Raw genomic sequence first — 18,403 nt, 5'->3', positions numbered from 1 at the left:
GATCCTACACTATATAAATATTACCTCCTTTTTATCAGTAAAGTTCACATGCATGTTCAGGTTCGTCAAAATTGTTGGAAGTTTACCATTTGGTACTCTGAAGGTCTGCATATTCAGGTTGATCAAAATTGGCAAAAGTTCACCATCTAGTACTCTAAAGGTAAAAACCAAGTGCGAATCTACATAGGGAGAGGGTTATATCATTAAAGAACTCATAATTATTGAGTTTTGGGACATGACTGGTTATGAGCTGAACAAGGGTGCATACAAAAAGTTTTCTTTACAAGAAATGAGTTATATTCCTAGAACGACAGTCCCTTACAGGTATGTTTAAACATAAAACTAATGACTATTAAAATTAATAATCCAACCTTGAATAATGGAGTTGTGAGGGATAAAAGGCATTGTTCTAGAATTCTTGACTTAAGCCAACCTTGCAGGACCTTCAACCATCAAGCTACCAAAACAAGGAGACAAAATATGATGGGAGTAAGACAATTGATATTAGCATATCATCTTCTCCACAACGGTAATGAACTGTAACTGAAAATATCCATCTAAATCCGATGGTAGTAATGATTTTAATCGTCTAACACCAATATCAACATTCCACAATGGCACAAGTGGCCTAGAAGGGACTTCTTCTCACAGGGTAACACCTTACGGATTAAACATATTAAGGAACCCAAACGATCTCCCTTATGAATAACACTCCTTTCTTATCTAAGTTCAACAAATGTGAACTGTCACTCGTTCTTCACCGAATCTTCTATCAAATTCGAAGATATCCTTTTGGAGTGTACATGTCGTGAATATATAATGTATTTCTTATGTGAAAAATGCATGTCGATTGGTTTCATGAGCCGATTTTGAATCCATCTTATAGTTTTAGGATTATTTTATTAATTTTATTATGTTTTCTAGCCACCGAAAAGGAGAATAGGAAGGGGACTTTGCCTTTTTTTTGGTATAGGAAATAAAGAGATGTTTAGGATCAAAACTTTCAAATAAATAGGAATAGAAGTTACATCTTCTTTTTTATTATTATTATATTTTTTTTTATAAATTAAATGAGGATTTTGGAATTTAGGATTTAGGTTAGGATTTCATAAAAGGATTAGTCTAGGGTTTAATAGATCTAGGGTTCAAGAACTAGTGTTGGGATAGATCTTGTGTTCAAGAATTAGGGTTAGGGTTTAGAATTTGTGATAGGATTAGGATTTCATCAAAGGATTAAGACTTTTTTTTATTATTTTAGCAAGGGTTAGGGTTTCTAAACATGTGTACGGATTAGGATAGAATTAGGGTTTTATTATTATCATTATTATTATTATAAGAATATAGGATCGATAATAAGAATTTGAGCTAGGGTTTTAGATTTTCATCATCTCTAATAAGGCTTAGGACTCGTTCAATAATGTTATTGGTGCCTGTGGTTTACAATGAGGTTTCCATCATATGGCTTCTTCACTACGTTTTTCTAGGTTAGGGCGTCAACTAGATTTTTCATAATCTAGGTTTTGTGCATAATGCTTCAACAATCATATTGACATTAATGACAAATTTATCCAACAATGTTCCCTCAGGTCCAATAGATATGGATTTGAATCTTTGATTAAAATCATGTACAAATCAATCAGGATTGGAAACAAACGTTATAAGGTCCCAGTCAGAAATACTTCGAGTGTGCCTATTTGATGAAGCCAAGGCATAATGGTGTGGGCCAAATATGGTAGGTTTATTAAAGGATGATTAGTGTGGGTAATGGTAGGTGTGACATATACAATGAAATGAAATGTTTCATTCATTTTAGTGTAGTGGGTGGGGATAACAGACAGTTGTGAGGGAAGCATGAAAGAATGTAGGTAAGAAGAGACTGAAGTGGAAGAAAGGGTGGTGAGGGAAATTTAAAGTCGAGTCACTATGTGGAGAGCACAAATTAAAGTAAAATTCCAGCCTTTGTCCATCACACAGGTTGGAAAAGATGTTGTTTCATCCTAGGCCCAAAGTCGAATCGTTTTTGGAAATGGAACGAGGAGATGTTGACTTCCAAGAGTCACACCATGTTGTGTTTTGATGCAGAGCATGGGAGCATCTAAATGGGTTGTATATGTTTTAATACCAATATGAGAAATTAAATTATTTTCAAGATCTTGGTTTCCCCATTTTTGGTAATGAAATTTGTGCTTGGAATTCTCATGACATTGATCATACTTTATCCTTTGGACCAACAAAAGTTTATGCAAGATGAGATTATAGAAAATAAGAAAACCATGTATTAATCATTTTGTAAAAATAATATAAGTTTGTGAAATTCAAACTTAAGAATTAACGAGAAAACACCCATACACATTTAAGTCACATACATCTCATTTTCCCCTTTAAATGTCATAAGAAAATAAATAACGTGTTAAATTTCAATCACAACCATGGCATAAAATCCACATGTGAATGCAAATTCTTTCCTCTAACGGATTAATTACGATCAGAAAATGAAAAAAATGCACTATATGTAATAAAAAAGTCATTCAAAAAGTTATTGTTGAACGTTCTTCATGGGTGCATGGTGCACATGGTAGGTATTCGAGCTTTATGAAATTTTTCTTAGATTTGTTGTAATTTGATAGTGGTTTGGGATCAAGGTTAAGGGAAAAACACCATGACCCTTGTTGGGATGCATTTCCGCTGATCTAGGGTAGGAGTATTCATAACCCTTGGGTTTTACATTAAAATTTAAAAAAATAAACGGTGGGTGAAAATGGAGAATTGGGTTTTACCCAACTTAAAGGAGAATTGAGAATTCCTTTAATCCAAATAAACACAAGTGGATAACTGTGCAATTAAGAACTTAGACATTAGAAAACATATAATTATGAAATTTACTTGTTCCTTTCAAAACCCTTTCAAGAAATATCAATAAAGCAAAGGTACTATTCAAGCTACCTTGGTAATCTTTTCAAAACATAACCAAACCATCATACTAATTCCAAAATTCATTTTAGCTAAGATATTAAAACAATTTCATGCAATTTACACTACAAATTAGGTTCACAACTCAAAATTCCTTGGAAATTGCATAAACTTGCTTCATATTAGTAGTAAAATTCAAAAAGAAGGTGACATGAAGACATACACGATGACAAAAGAAAGAGAAACCAAGAGTTACTTCATAATTCTTCCCCAAAATTGCTTCAATACTTCCCAACAATCGACTAAAAATTTTGGTAGAGATTCCCCAACAACCAATATTTCTCCCCCTCTTCACATTTCAAAATGTGGGCTATATATAGGCACTCCAAGAGGTTGGATCTAACCTAAAACTTCTGTAGGTATATGAAAAGCAACTCAAATTAGTTACAAAACTACCAATTGTATTATAACTAACTTCTCCTAGAAGTTTCCTTTGGAAATCTGCTAACTGTAGAGTGGGCCCCTCTAGATTTGTCTTTGATTCCTAGGTTCTCTCCCCTGGTCAGGTGTATCATTCCTTTCTTCCCTTGGTGTTGACTTGCTTGAATGGATATATTGGATCTGATGACCTAGGATGATCGAAAGCATCACCTTCTAGATTGCTAACATAGAAGCACCCTTTGGCATTGTTGGTGCTACTATGTATAAAACAAGTATGTATATATTCTGCACGTTATCCCACTCTTCCTCTGTCAGCACGTCATCTAACCATGCTTCAGTTATCAGCATCTTGAGATCTGTAATAGGTTTATAATTGGCATATATATGTTCCTTGAACAGTTGCTTCAACTTGAACATTACCTTCAAGTGAAGCTTCTAAAGACCTACTAAATCCTACTCTCATGAAAGTTGTCCCTTATTCTTGGCACTAATATGGTGACCCTCGGCATGATGAACACTTCCTAGGATAAATTCCTTTGGCCACAAGTCTATTTCATTATTGAAGAATTATGGTAAGCCTCCTTTATGTAATTATTCACATTTCCCTTTAAAATTTTCCACTTCTTTGCCCATGATACTGAATGTGTCCTCTATTTGTGCCACCAACTTGTGTTTCTTATCTTCCTAAGAGGCCTTTGAAGTTAGATGAGAGAGTTTTATGTTTGAGTTCCTGGCTTTCTTGTTAGTCGTATGATTTAAAAATTTGACTATCACCTCGATTCTACACAGGTTGTCTTGGCTTATGCTTCAAGATTTTTTACTTCCCTATGGGTTATCAAATCAATTTGATTTTTCTTGTACCAGTTCTAATTGTCCCCATTTCTTGATGATTAGCTTGGCAAGTTTCTCACAGATCATCTCTTTTGTTCTTTCCAAAATAAACTAGCTCACACTATCCTTTGCCTATAAGTAGGGGTGAACTTACATCATCCATTCACATTCTTTTACTTAATGGAGCTTTGCTTCCACTCTGCTCATATCTCTCCTCAATTCTAGAGGTGATGGATGAGCTCCTTCAAAATTCACGTGCATAGTTGGCATGTCCATTTCTTCAGTTGAACCACAGGGGATATTTTCCAAGCCTAAGAGGTGATGCAGGGACTCTCGTCACCTCAACATTGGTGCCAAAATAGTGAATGGTCTCATCCCCCCCTTTAACCTTTACCTGATATTCATTGGAAGTGGAAGAGGCCATTATGTGAACTAGTCCTGGAGCCTTGGCGATAATAGGTGACCAAACACATTTAGAAAAAAGCATTATATGGGAATAATGACCATGCCCCTAGAAATTAAAATTGACGTGGGGAGAAATAGTGTAGGAAAAATGAAATTCGCAAGTTGGTGGATAAAAGTATGAGACTTTTGAACTTAGAAAATTTCTGATTGACAATCACACATTTTTGTGATTTTTCGTGTGTGCTTTGAGGTGTTAGGTGAAAGCTTCCCCACAGTGGGTGTGAGTAAGGGTTGGATGTCGAATTTTCCTACCCGGGGACTAAGGCCAAAAAATATGGTGCAATTGACTAGGTGATGAACCAACAATGAGGTTCCTTGATTTGGAGCATCACTTCTCATTCTCTCTCTACTGGGTAGTAGTGCGAAAATCTTTCTGTTGGGAAAAGTGTGAAGTAGGAAGATGGGAAAGTCTGTTGCTGGGACGCTGAAGTAAGTGTGACTTTGGCGGAGTCTAAGGAGTCAAGGAAAATCAAAATTTTGGTTCTTGTCTCTCTCTATTTCGTGTTATAGATTGGGAGAATGAAGTCATCCGAGTTGGATTGCTGCCAGAAGCTATTAGCTATTGCATAGTCGAAGTTGCTGGGAAGTGGTCAATCTTCTAGAGGCTGAATTGGTGTGGAGGGAAGGTCTGGTCTTGGTCTAGGGTGAAGAGTATCAAATAATTCTATTGAAAGGAATAATTACTTTGACTAGGTTTTCCCCTCAAGGGGTGGGTTTTTCTTGGCATGTGCCTACATCTTCTGTCCATTATTTTATGTATTGTTTCTTTTGGTAGTTGCTTGATGAAATAAAGAAAGAATATATAAAGAATTTTAATAATAAGAAACATCACAAGTAATTATCAAGATCTAGAAAATCTTTACTACCTTTCTAATTTTCCAAGGAATTTATAGCTCTAGACCATAGTGACAGGATGTCTTGACTTCACAACAAATAGTCTTATGGGAAGCGTAGAATTTGGCCTCTCTAGTGTTTATATAAGAATAATGAGGGGCACATGTGACATATGCACATGATTTTACCTTAAATTGGTTCCCCATTAGTGGTAGGTTCTGGGCGGTGTTACTCCGCATGGCTGAACTCCTAGCTATGATGTAATTGAAGGTGGAGCAAAGTGGTGAAGGGTTGACATGCAGTGGCCTTCAAAGCAACTTTCTTGTATCCTCCATGCATCTTCTTGGTGTGGAGCCTCTTGCCACTGTCAAATGAGAAGCTTCCCCCATAGTTCGATCACATGATGTGATACAGAGGGTGGTAGGACTGGGACATGTGGAGTGTAATGAGTCAGTCAAGTACGATGATATGGATGTTGGTATCACTTGGAACATCGATGGTGAAGTGTCATAGGCAGTGATCCAGGGGATATCATGGTGAAGAGAAGTGGAGGAGGATGGGATGGCATAGTAGTGGCCCATAAATGATGTGGGAAAGGACACACAGTGACATTTTTCACTAGGTAGAGGGTGAAAAAATTGAGCCGAGAGGTTGTGTGACAAGCCTCTATTGTTGACATATGTTTGACTTCCCACTACCTCATGGTTCTATCAGGTGTGCATTTTATGGGCATGAAGGGACCTCATATGTCGGATGAGATTGCATGTCGACTATTAGATCTGCGAGCATATAGGTTCCACTCGTACCCTTCTATTTCCATCTTGCCTCATGGTGTCCCATCATGCTCATGCCCAGGTATGCTTGCCAGCTCCTAATGCCTTGATTATAAGCATGACGTGACACGTGAGAAGAAAAACTACACCTCTCTATCCTTGTGGTTTTTGGTGCTCTGAAGCATGTCAAAGATAGTATTGAAGGCAATAGTCTAGCTGGTGACACTCGCTTGGGGAACATTTCGAGGTGTTTGATTTTGACACCAATAGAACTCATTCCTATGTGTTGCAATAGATATGATAACTAGACAAGCTACATATATGCATTAAACAAATAGTTTTCTCAATTTTCCACTACAATTTACACATAATGATAATAATGCCTCGATTTATAGTGTCATATGCATTATTTAAAACATTTTTAGATTTTGAAAAATGTACACACATAATTAAAAATATGTGAACTTGAGTGCTGCAAGGCTGTAACATATATTGTTTAAATTTTTTAAAAAATTTCATACAAAAAGAATAAATTACAATTGACTTGATATAAATAATGTGCACAACATCTACTAACTATGATAATAAGTTCTTAGATGCTAGATTCCACTGCAAAGTTTGCACAAGGAATTTCTCATGTAATACATGATCTAAACTTAAACAGAAATGCAACAACTTACAGAAATAATCACAAACATAGAGATGTATCAAAAAAACACTTCATTTCATTAATAGAAAAATACTAAACTATGCTTACAATCAAAATGAAATAAGATAGCTCCAACCATGGTACTTTATCTCTAAGAAGAGATGTGGTGGCTACATGTCTCTAAACTATGTTACAATGAGGCTCAAGGGGATAATTATGATTGTAAAACATGATAAAACCCTAAACAACCAAAACCCTAACCCCAGGAGATGTAACACTGAGAATTTGTGTGCCCTGTTGTGGTTGGTTGGGCAACCAAGTTCTCGGGGTCATAACTTGGTGATATTATCTTCTTTTGGCACGTACGATACCTTGTTGGAAAGGTGTTGTTGAGTACTATAGGTTTCTTCACGGGCCTTTCCCATGGCTATGGGCTTGCCGCAGAACCCAAATAGACATCGTTTAGGGGGCCAAAACTGCTCCAGATGTTCAAGACCTGAAAACTACTAAAAATAGTAGATTCTTAAATGAACAAGGAAACATATGAAACTAACTACGGGGTCTAGGTGGAATAGGCAGGTGGCCACAAATATCCACTTGGATCATTCCTCCCCCCATAGGAAGTGATGGTCCCCATTACGTGTAGAGCCTCCATGAGGTGAGGAAATTTTGTTGAAATTGGTCATTGGTGAACCACTTGCCCTGGTGAAGGAGTTGGCCTACTTTGACAACTCGATATAATTGTATCCTCTATTGGCAAGCGTTCTTGATTTGTGTGTCCATGATATAATCAGTTGTGTCCTATTCCATGCAGTCCAGGTTGAGATCTCTTGGTGTGAGTTGTTCTACAATGTCGATTGTGTCCAACAATGGTGGAAAGTATGGCCAAAGGTGATCTACATTGAATTTTGGGTGTAGACCAAGGAATGGTGCGATGTTGAGCTCGAGGGAGTTGTCACTGATGGCCTTGGTGATGGTGTATGGCCCAATTAGAGTGGGAAAAGCTTGTGGCGGGGTCCAAAAGGCACTCCTTCTACAAATGTAGCCAAACTTTATCGCCCACCTATAGCTTGTGTGAGACTCGATGCTGCTTATAGCGCTGCTTATACTTAGCATTAGCTCTATCCAATCTATCATGGGCCTATTGGCAGATGTGTTAAATGTGCTCAATGAAGTTGTTATCCCTTTCAATTTTGGACTAAACATGAGATGAATCTACGTGAGTGGTTTCAAATGGTATGGGCACATCAATGGGGCATAATGGCTGAAATCTCAGCCCCACCTGAAATGGACTGTGGCTTGTTGAGCTATGGAGAGCTTTGTTGTAGCTGTGTTCGAAATAAGGGAGAGTTTGATCCCACGTGCATGGATGCTTCAAGTTGTACATGCACAGAATGTGTAAGATCATCCTGTTGACAACTATTGTTTGGCCATCAGTTTTGGGATGGAAAGTCGTGGACTTAGTAAGTTTTGTATCCAACATTGACAAGAGACTTGACCAAAATTCACTCAAGAATTTGTTGTCCTGATATGAGACAATGGACTGTGGGATCCAAAAGTGTACCCACACTTTCTCAAAGAAGAGCATAACAATGACCTCTATTGTGATACTCTTCTTGTAGGCTGCCATGATGGGAATATTAGAGAATATATCAATGACCACGAAAACACAATCGTTGTCATGCTTAGTATAAGGAAGGCTCGACATGTAATTAATGGAGATATATTCCCAAGGTCAGCTATGAGAAGGTAGAGGAGTATACAAGCCTCGCTTCTTGATGATTGGTTTGGCAATGGCACATGCAGTGTAGGATCTAATGTACTTCCCAACATCTGATGAAGTTTTGGCCAATAAAAATACTTTTGCAATACTACCACTGCTTTCTCTACTCCAAAGTGTCTAGCAACCCAACTGTAGTGTGCCTCCCAAATAATCATGGCATGCTTACTTGAAGGGAGACAGATGTGTCCCAGGTGGCATAACAGTGCATCCTTAAGGTGAAAATTTAGAAATTTATCCCCTTTCACGATTGTCTGGTATATGCTGCCGAATTCTGGATTGCTCTTGTAAAGATGTGGCCACCCTGATGTCTCATGTCCATAGGAGTTGAGCACAGTGATCAGCTCCATGACTGTTGGCCAGTTGAGGCAATCAATGACATTATTGGTGTTTCCCTTCTTATACTTAATGTTCAAATGGAACTGTTGCAAATATGTGGACCATTTATGATGGCGATTGTTCCAAAACTTCCCTTGTGTCTGTATGAACTATATAGGTCAGTGGTCTATGTGGATGATCTTTTCCTTCCCCAGCATGTGATGTTTCCATTGAAGACAAACCTGCATAATGGGATACATTTATTTGTCGTAAGTGGGGTACTTTTAGGTTGTGTCTGAAAGTGTCTCACTGTGGTAAGACATTGGATGTCCACACTAAGTAAGAATTGCACCAATAACATATTCATAGGCATCTATCTCAATCTCAAACGGTTGTTGCACATCTAGTAATGTGAGCACTTGTGCAAAATAGGCACAATTATTTAACTTAGAGAACACCTTTTGTTGGGTTTGTGACCATTTTTTTCTTTTGCTCTGCCCTTGGTGACTTGACTTAAATGCTAAGTGATATGAGAGAACTCTAACGTGAACCTTCGGTAGATATTGACAATACCCAAAAATTTATGGAGCTCTGTTAGAGTGGTTAGGGCTGGCCAATACTGAATGACTTATATCTTGGATAGGTCCATGTGTACACCATGCTCATCAATGATGTACCCCATATATTGAACCTGGGTCAGGCCAACGGTGAATTTCTCCAAGTTATCACACAACATGTGTTGGCGTAGGGTTTGAAGGACCTGTCGAATATGGTGGAGGTGCTCTTCCTAACTCTGGCTGAAGATCAAGATGTCATCTAAATACACCACCATGAATGCATTGGTGAAGGTCGGAAGATGATGTCCATCAGTCTCATGAAGTTCGCAAGGTTTTTCGTTAATCCGAATGGCATGACCAACCATTCGATAAGGCCATGGTTGGATTTGAAGGAAGTCTTCCACACATTGGAGGATTCGATAGGCACTCGGTGAAAACCTAACTTCTAGTCAATCTTGCTAAAATCTTTGGCCGCTTTGAGCTAGTCTAGAAGGTCATCAATCTGTAGGATTGGGTACCAATTCCATAAAGTGATCTTGTTTAACACCCGATAGTCAATATAGAGTCTCCAAGCCCCATCCTTCTTCTGTATCAATACAATTTGACTCCCACAAGGTTATGATCTTGGCCATATGTGCCATTTCTTCAATAGTTCTTGAATCTACCTCTTGATTTTATCATTCTCCATAATAGAGTGTCGATAGATCAGTCCATTGGGCAGCGACACACCCATGGTCAAATTGATGGAGTGCTCTATGTGATAGTGAAGAGGTACCCATGTGGGTGAGGTGAAAATATCTTTGTTCTCCTTCACGACCTTGTCCATATGACGTTGTTGTGCAGAGGAGCCTTGCCTAGAAGTTGTGGCCACAACCTTCTTCTTTCCCTGGGACGAATCATGAGGAAAACAAATTTCCTAGTATGGGAAATGATCTTACTGCATTTCATTGTAGTTATCAAATAGATGGTGATAGGCACGGCTACCTTCGGTATCCTGCACAACTTATTAGCCAAAGTAATAATCACAGTGTGAGGTATAGACTCATATACAACATGTTTCTTCCACAAGTATGTTTGTCCTAACAATACATCACAAACTTCAAGAGGTGCAATGTCACATAGTACCTCATCTATGAAGGGCTTGACACTATTGGGAAGGAAACATTGCTGGTTGGCGCAAAGATCTTGTCCTTGGTGAAGCCACCCGATGGTGTAAGGGTGTGGATGTGTTGTAGTCTTTAGGCCCAGCTGCTTTACAACCTCTTCTGAATGAGGTTCTTTTGGCTCCCGCTATCGAAAATGCATTCCGGTGGAGAACCCTTCACCCATATATGTGAGTGGAAGATGCATTCCCCCTCCTCTAGATCTTCAGGCTCAATCGTCTAGATCTTAGTGGTGGCCACAATGGAATTGGGCTCCAAATCAATGATCTACTTCCCTTTCTGAGTTCCCTTATTGGGTTTTAATTCGGATTTGGAACATTCATCTAATTTGTAATCCTTCAGCTCGGCCGCCAGGGACTACTTGGCCTCACACTCACTTGTATTTTGAGTGGAGACCTTATGGAACTCACATCATTTTCCTGTGTCCTTTTTCGTCTTCGGCATGTTGTTCTTTTCTTGTGGCTTCAGCGGCCTCTCTTTGGTAGCCTTGCCTTGGCTTGGTCCATTTATTTATGGTTTGGGGGCGCCTTTTCCTTGATTTGGATTAATAGTTCCAAAGTCCCACTTATTTTGTTTAAACTTATGCTCATTCTTGACAGTGTGCCGATACGTCATGCCAAGTGAGGAAATGTCCAAGAACTCCATCTCGTTCTGGATTTACTTATGTAGACAGCTGCAGTACTTGAGCACCAAATTCCTCTCAGTGTCCTTGATACCTAGCTTTGTGTGAAGGGTATGGAAGGATTGTGAGGAAATCAGCTCACAAAAAGATAGAAAGTATAGATCAACGCCTTAGAACTCAGCCACTTCGAGGGGGCAACCTCCTTTACATTACACAAATGAAAAATTCTTGTATGATACAAATGACTAAACCTCCCTTCTATATTTAGGAGTCTAAGGGGTCACAATATAATCAAACCGACATAACAGTAATAACATAAGGGCACAAAAATAACAATAGTGGGTTTCTATGGGGCATACTAATAACAATATGGGGACAATAGGGGCACAATAATAATAATAAGGGATACAATGACAATAGTAATGGGGGAATCACTAGTATCATAGGGGCCTAACAAGGATTTTTGAACTCTAACACATCTTGGTCCCTTCCCTATCATAGCATGGTACATTTGATGTATGTATCTTCATAGCTCTCGAATGGGTAATATTGTTCCTTGATGGCCTATCGGAAAGAATTCCAAGTGGGTGCAGCTAAAAATAGCGAGGGTTCACTCTCATCCTTTTATTCACACTAGGCTTCCGACCAATCCTTGACATGTGGGGCGGATTTAAGAAGTGCAAAAGTAACCTTTTCTCAATTGGAAAAGTCATCGACTGAAAAATATACTTCCAATAAATTCAACCATTTCTCTACAACATCTGTATCTATCAGGCCTTTGAATATGGGAATATTGAAGTTAACTTGTACCTTAAAAGGAGTGGCACCGCCAGAGTGGCTACTGGATGAAGATGCATCACATGTGGGTAGCCATCGAAGGATCTCGGCAAAGTTATCCATCATCATGTCCCTATGTCACAGTTCGAGGGCTTCCTCGAGCAACATTTTGAAAGGATCACATGACCCCTCATCTTCCTTTTCTTCTGCCATGGGATGTCATTGGGTTTTACAAGCCTGATCTTGAAATGGTTCAACCAGATCAAGCCATAACTCCTTATATCTTAACCTCGTTGGGGACATGAAAAGAAAAACAAAGAAAGAGCAAACCGCTTTGATACCACTGATAGAAACTTAAACAAGAACGCAACAACTTACAAACATAATCATAAACATAGAGATGCAACAAAAAAACATTTCATTTCATTAATAGAAAAATATTAAATTATGATTACAAAAAGAATGGAAATAAGATAGCTGGGGCAATGGTAGTTTATTTCTAAGAAGAGATGTGGCAACTACATGCCTCTGAACTATGTTACAATGAGGATCAAGGGTCTATTTATTATAGGAAAACATGAGAAAACCCTAAAAAACCAAAACCCTAACCCTAGGAGATGTAACACCAATTGTTTGTGAGCCTCGTTGGGGTTAGTTGGGTAGCCAACTTCGTGAGGTCGTAACTTGGTCATATTATCTTCATTCGGCGCATATGATACCTTGTTGTCACTGAGTACTACGGGTTTCATCATAGACCCCTACCTATGGCTATGGGCATGTCGTGGACCCCAAAAAACGCTGTTTAGGGGGTCAAAACTATTCCAGAAGTCCAGGACCGAAAAAAATGTTAAAAATAGTAAATGTTGAAATGAACAAGGAACCAGATGAAACTGACTGGGGGGTCTAGATGTAATAGGCGGGTGGCCACCAATATCAACCTGAATCAATGCAACTATCAAAGGGATTACTACAAAGCTTGGAGAAAAAATGACCAATGTAATATAACGAGGAAATGACAACTTAGTAGAGCAATTTTGAGAAAATCATTTCTAAGAAACCACTCGACAACTAATCTACTTTGTTTGCCACATGGATGTAAAAGAGTGCATTATAAACACCTCAGTACATGTAACCTTTTAAGGTTTTGTTAACTACCCTCAATGATATTCTAACTACTCATATATAATGAACACAATTATAGTTTGGTCATGCCCCTTTCAAATGTCTTGGAGCCCAAAATAAGACAATATTACTGGCATGTATTTGTATTTCAAATCATATGTACAACAAAATGATAGAACATATTTTTCTCATGTAATTCTAGATCATTCAAAAAACCTAACTTAAATCTAATGCGCTCACCCCACCCATCGCCCTCCATCCCTGTGACATCGACAAGAAGGGAGGGATGTGGTTTGCACTTCGAGTTGCACAATGAAGTTCCACCTCGTCGATCTAACAATGGTCCCTTTACTCATGCAAATCTATGGTTGTTGTGAATTGTGGGACAAGGGGGGAATACTCCATGAAATCACTGAATGGGAAATGGTTTTGCAGTCACGGTTCCACTTGTTCCCCAAAACTCTACCCAATGATGAACATCCCACCCTAAACTATTGGAAATTTTCTCTTATGAACTAAAGGGAATTGACAAAATTGATCATCTTGTCCATAATACTCGTAACTTGAATTTTCAAAAAACAACTCTTTAAAGCTCAGTATCAAATAAATCAACAACACTTCAACAAAAAACATCATATCAAGCCCATAACATTCCATCCAAATTTTCAAAACCAAATATCACGCCATTCGCACACTGATTTTGACTCAACTTCTTTAAAACTCCACATCAAATAATGTAACACCACACCAAATAATGTAACACCACGCCAAAAAATAATGTCATATTTCACACCCAACAAATATTTTCCACCATTCATTTAGTCCAAACTTCTTTTACTTAATACAAATCCAAACAAATTTATTATATTAATAACATATTCCATAAAAATAAAACAATTTGTTTCAATTTAATATATTAAGTAATTATAATGATTTAACTAATAACATGCATGTAATAAGTATAATGTTTTCCCTTTTCAGATAATAAAATTAGTATAATATTTTTATATTTAGAATAAAAAAATCACATTTCTAGAATGTCGACTAATCTACACATAAATTATAATAAAAACTTATTTAGGTGGATTTAGACATGAACTATATTAATATATATTAATAACAGACCATGCTAAAATTAAACAAATTTAGTAAAATTAACATTTTTTCCTAAATGTAAAGCAATTTCATCATATTAAGTATTTCAATCATCTCGAAAGCAGTTTTAAACTCCTTGTCACTGATTCAAGAAGGGCTCACTTGGAAAAACCAAGCTGTCTCATCTGTCCACATTGGGCTTGATCCATGGATTGCGTGTGGAAATGCACACAAGTTACCGGATGAACTCAAGCAACATGTCAACAACTCTAGCATCGCACACATCAATCACATTGCGGACATAGAGAGATCGACATTTCTCCATCAAGCATGGAAATCCACACACAATCTCCTCATACCTCCTCAATGGCATCACTATTGGACAGACTACACAGGGGTGTTAACAAAATCACATATCAAAATAACAGAAGGGGAGGATGAGATTGTTTGTGCACATGCTAAAAATGGTCGATACTCACCAAAAGAAGGATATCTATGTCTGGTAACTATACACAAACCTCCACTAGTGGATACATGACGGATAGGGATGTGGAAGCTTAAAGCCCCCTAGAACCAAACTACTTATGTGGTCAATCCTGAAGCATAAAATCCCCACTGGAGATAATCTGATAAAGAGAAGATAGAGTGGGCCCTTTAGATGTTGTTTATGCAAAGACAACACTCAATCGATGGATCACATTTTTCTTTGATGTCTCGTTACTGCTCTTCTCTGGACATCTACACTTGAGAACATCCCTTCTCAGTGCTCTTGGAGGGGCTGGTCTAGCAGGGAGGTGGAACATTTGGTGGTCATCGGCATCCCCGTTGAAAACCAAGAACCTACCCCTCCTTATGTGCTGGGAAATTTGGATTGCGTGAAACCGCCTCATATTTCAGGATCTCTCCCATCACTAGCCCTCCATCTCTGCAAGACTACTGGAAAATTACAAGAACATATCGGAAGATGAAGGAAATTCACCCCCAAGACATATCATTCTAGAAAACATAAATCACACCCAGCCTTGGGCATATTTTGACGGATCAATGCAAGGTGATGGGTGTGGGGGCGATGGGGGGCCGAGGGGGTGCTGCCCTTTACCTATTTACTTCCCAGCACTTTCAGATACAGATGGGGCTTGAAGGAGGCACCAATAACTTTGTAGACCTCATTACAACAAAATATCTTATACAATTTGCTATTGAAAAACATTGCAGAAACTTACAATTGTTCGGGGATTCAAAAATTGTTTGCAGTTGGATCAATAAAACATCTATTTGTCATGCTTATACTTTGTGGTACATCTTGGATGAGGTCCATAGATTCACATTTATTTTTGACAGCTTTATGTGTCGTCATATTTTCAGGGAACGAAACGCACTTGTTGACAAATTATCCAAACATCTATCTATCATGCTTACACTTTGTGGTCCATCTTGGATGAAGTCCATAGATTCAACTTTATTTTTGACAGCTTTATATGTCGTCATATTTTCAGGGAACCAAACGCACTTGCTGACAAATTATCCAAAGAGGCAGTGGAGGCAGGGATCAGGCCCCGTGATACATGGTTGACACAGGGACAAAGGAATGGGGAACACTTTCAATTTTATCATCAGCCTTTTATGGACCATGCAATATATGCTCAATAGGAGCTTGTCTGTTTTTTTATTTTTTTATTTTTATTTTTATTTTTTTGTCTGTTCCTATTTATATTATCAGACTTTATATTATCAACAACTATATGTATAGGGACATACTCTCTGCTTAGAGTAAATTTTGAAAAACATTACAGAAACATATTTTGAGGATAAACTCTCCCTACGGAGAACTCATACTTTTTTTGTTTTTTTCTTTACCTCACAAGATTAGACCCTTTATCATGCATATGCAATCAACATTTACAACATGTAATTTTCCAAAATATAATGAAAATTATGAGTTTTTCCTAGAGAAAAAAAAACATATTTAAGTAAACAAAATTCTAATTAAGTAGTTAGAACCAAATTCTGATTAAGGTTGAACACAATGGACTCAGCAATAAGGACTTTTTAAGGGCTGGAAATGATTCTGATTTTGGGTTATTTTCCATGGCCAAATTATTACTAATTACTTCACAATTATTACACAAATTGACGAAAATTACCACCATCTTGCTGCGGAGCAAGCGGAAGTAGATGAAACCTAAATCTAAAATATTTATTTAAATTAATAAAAAAATAGAAACAATTTTTTGCGGTGGAACCGGCCTAGTACATCAAAATCGACGGTGGGTGATATATATATTGGGTCGTGAGGGGATTAATTACACCAAGTTACGTGAAACATGGTTTGGTCTACACCATTGTTAGCAATAAATATTGGGTCATTGAAATAGTAATTTTCTAATGAGGCCGAGGAATTGCTTGGACTGTGAAAATTTGGGTAAAAAAATTTCAAAAAAACTTGTAGAGACAGTGTTTGAATAGTGTTTTTGATTGTGGAAATGCATCCAGAACCATCAAAAACAGAAACGTCTAGAACACCTAAAACTTTGAATTTTAACAACTATAACTTGGATTTACAAAAATCCTTCACAGATTTTCTTTAAATATGACCAGAATTTCCACAACTTTAGGAACACCTCCTCCGCCTGGTTAGACTACGTGATTGAAATAGAGGAGATTAATTACATCAAGCTATGAGAGATGCTTTGGTCCACACCACTATCGCTTATAAACAGACATGCTTTGGTCCACACCACTATTGCTTATTGCTTATGTGCCTCATCTCATCTGAGATTTGATTTAGGTAGAGTAAAACATGGTCTCCGTTGCTTTATGAAATGTTGATAGTTATTTTATAATATTATTTAACAAAACATGTTTTTTATGGAATTGTTTTTAATGTGAGTTTTTGAATTTTTTGGTGCTGGAATTTTGTGGAAAAAATTAAGCTGAAATGTTGATTTATATTATTTAAAGTGATTTTTTGATTTTATATATGTATTCAGCATCATGGAAAACTCTCAAACATTTTGATTACACAAGAGTTACTCATTAAACTTGTAATTTCAATAAATTTCTATGAAATTTAAAAAAAATAAAAAACAAAAAACCATAAATAAACTTTCAAAATAACACCGAAACAATTCGGACTTTCCATTACATAACAACAACGCTCAGTTCTTTATTTTTTAATCAGATGTTCACTGCACAAGAACCGAAACCTGCTACTTGGACCGAGTTCATATTTTTTTAGTGCCAACGACTCCCACATCTCTTGGCAGTCTCAAATAAATAAATGTAAACTATAATTGCTTCTCAAATGCCACGTTTGTGCAAGTACTTTTTAAAAATGGCGAATTAATTAAACTTATCTCTGGTCCTCTAATTAGCCACAAAAAAATATATATATGTGAATCTCTTTGGCAACGAGCAAATCAAATATGCTACCGATAACCGGGGAGAATCATCAGAGAAATAAGAACAATAAGATAACTAAGGTTTGGCCCCACCAATTAAAGCAAGCAAAAATATTAGTAAGAAGAGATGAGATATTTCCGAATTTTAAATGAAACATGTTAAATCATTATAACCCGGCAAAATTTACCTTGAAATGGGTTTTAAATTTGTCAAACTTATCGTGTTCTAAAATTTTACGCAGGTCTTTTGGAAGTCCACAAATAATAAACCTTTTATAAGTTGAAAATAAAAATAGATTTAATGGTATAGTTGTTGTTCGGTATTTTTTTTTATACTAAAGTAATTGGCAATAGAAGCATAAAAATTTCACTCAGGCTTATCCATAAAGATAATAATTTTGTTTTAATTATTAAAAATAATCAAAATGTTAAAACAAATAAAATTGTTGAAGTTTTGAGGTAGGGAGATTTTTATAGTTGGATTCACAATGTTAAAATTCATACGTGTTTATTTAAAACCATGAAATTTCTATGTTGCATTAAAATCATTTATAACAAAATTTACACAACAAATGACATCAATTGGCTTTTGTTTGTTGTCTATATTCTTAAATAACTAATGCATCTACAAATGTTTATAAGTCATTACTTTGCATTATTTGACA

The sequence above is a fragment of the Pinus tabuliformis genome, chromosome 4_2 (assembly GCF_031772625.1).
Source record: "Pinus tabuliformis cultivar Carrire ecotype Pingquan chromosome 4_2, CPIR1, whole genome shotgun sequence".
In the NCBI taxonomy this organism is placed as follows: domain Eukaryota; kingdom Viridiplantae; phylum Streptophyta; class Pinopsida; order Pinales; family Pinaceae; genus Pinus; species Pinus tabuliformis.
This window is presented reverse-complemented; position numbering follows the sequence as displayed.